This window comes from Morone saxatilis, unplaced genomic scaffold (assembly GCF_004916995.1).
Source record: "Morone saxatilis isolate NCDOM2014 unplaced genomic scaffold, NCSU_SB_2.0 Contig16, whole genome shotgun sequence".
In the NCBI taxonomy this organism is placed as follows: domain Eukaryota; kingdom Metazoa; phylum Chordata; class Actinopteri; family Moronidae; genus Morone; species Morone saxatilis.
The window spans coordinates 9285516-9287835 of NW_023339718.1; the positions used below are offsets into that span (position 1 = coordinate 9285516).

At 40.0% G+C, this 2320-nt stretch overlaps 1 protein-coding gene across 1 annotated transcript in view; it reads right to left on the minus strand.

The window, feature by feature from the left end:
- Window positions 1-2320, minus strand: part of kntc1 (kinetochore associated 1) — a 33405-nt gene that overhangs the window by 12691 nt on the left and 18394 nt on the right. The gene's annotated exons all lie outside the window — the stretch shown is intronic.

The window sequence follows — 2320 nt, forward strand, 5'->3', positions numbered from 1 at the left end:
GAAAACTAAGCTACCCTTTGCTCTTTCAGGCGGTGCGGTTGGTGGCAGACCTGTGCCTGGAGTATCAGGTGTACGACCCTCAGCTGTGGAACAGTCTGCTTCAGAAGCTGCTGGGATTCAACTTGCTGAGAGGACATGCACCCACTTGTTTTATTTTTTTCACACAAGTACTCAAATTTTATTTAAAAAAAGAACTGAGCACAGTACATGACGTACAGAAAAGATGTTTGGTCTTTTAGTTTTTCTCAACAGTCTTTGTAAAATTGTTGGATGGACCTGCTCAAAATCCTTAAATACATTAAATAAAGACAACTGGTTGGTGTTTTTGAAAAATAAACATGTTTTTCCCCTCAGATCAGCCACTCCAAGAGGTGCCTGAGGCAATAGTGGCTGTGCCTGCTCTGTGGGAGGTAATGTCGTTGTTAAATAAATGCAAATGATGTTTCATGTTACATTTTCATTAGTAAAATAAAATATAGTCCCAAAGTGTATGTGATAATGCGAGTCATGGTTACAAAATGTCGTTTCAGTACAGTTTTATTTGTCATATGTAGGTTAACACAGGGTCAACTGTACAATTAAATGTGTTGGATGAGAGGAGACAGGTCACTAGCCATGTAAGGATCAAATAAGATAAAGATATATCAAGTGTGCATGGAGTATAAGAGTTTCACTGCAAAAATATGTACATACTTAAGTATAGATATGCTATAACACTATAGGTATGATGATTATATGAATATATTAAAAAGAAGATTGTGTGCAAAAGTAAAGCGTGTGGCAGAGAGGGGGGTTTGTATGTAACTATAGTTAAATGTTATGTGACTTAACCACTGACCCACTGGACGTCCCACTGGAGCAGATGTTAAGCCAAAAATAAAAACGCCTCCCACCATCACTGCTGCTGACAAGTGATTAAAGAGAAATGGTTGCCAAGTAAATTTCCTTTTGTTACTTTCTCCCCAGATTTCTAGTTTCCTCTGAGGAGTAGCAGGAGCATTAAACTGTCGGGGGTCATAAAAGGGACATGACACATGTTGCAGTACCAATTTTATCAATGCAGTCATCAATAAGAGGTAATGAATGTGTAACTGGGACAGTGACAGCATTTACCTTGGGGAAGTCAGTGCAGAACCTAAGAGTTTCATCGGACTTTATATCCAGGACAAGGGGAACTCCACTGACTAGAACTTGGCACTGCAAATCCATTTTTCATGAGGTAGTCAACCTCTTTCTTCATGACTTTCCTCTTAGCAGGACTAACCCGATGGGCACGGTGCTTAATTGGTTTTGGGTCAGTCAGAACAATGTCATGAGTTATGACAAGTTTAAGAGGGAATGTCATTAAGCAGACACGTGAGTTTCTCAACATCCTTATGCTGGTAAGTTGAGACAAGTAGTGGTGCAAATTTGACAATATCTCAGTGTTGCTTAGGCCCTGTGGTTTAGTATTACACATCATAAACTCATCATCGTCATCAGGAGAGATATGTCAGGAAGCATTCGTGCTGTTTTGTCAGACTCAGGGCTGCCTACCTCAGGCACTGGCATAACCTTACCCCGAGGTAAGTCATTGCTCTGAATGAAATCTACACCTTTAATAGGCAAGGCAGGGAGAACAGCAACTTTAAAGAGTCCACTGACCAGGGAAGACTGAACATCTTGCAAAGGGGCAGGTATGAAACTCATTCCAACACCTTGAACAACTGCAATTGAGTGACATGACAAATGGGGTGATAAAGGTAAGATGCTTACATGAATAATGGACTGGGGTCCTCCTGTGTCTCTAAGTATTGTTACTGGCTGCTGATCTTTTGAATCTCCAGTGAGCAACACAAAACCCTCTAAAATGAAGCGTTTAAAACAGGGGCTCATTATATTTGTCTTTTTGTGACATTTCGTTATTTGGTAGATCTTTTCTAAAGATCTTTAAAGATCAATCTTTAAAGATCTTTAAAGTCTGCTTAGAACAATAATGTGCGTCTGATATGGTTGGGGGGTTTTCCACATTAAAATCTTTACAGCTTCTATATTTAACCTTTAGAAAAACGTTAACCAGTGACCGTTATGTGAACTGCAGTCAAGTGACATACACTAGACTGAATGCTGGAAAATAAATTAGAGTGATATTTCGAATAACATTAATATCTGCAATGTTCCTCTGTTTTATTTGAAACATTGACTCCATACAACTTACTAGCTTTCCATTTACAAATCAAGCCATCATCCAACACCACGGAGCCACTAATGCCAGACCCACACCGTGCAGCCGAGCCACAGCCAGCCGGTCAACCCTAGCTTAGCTTAGGCTACGTAGCTG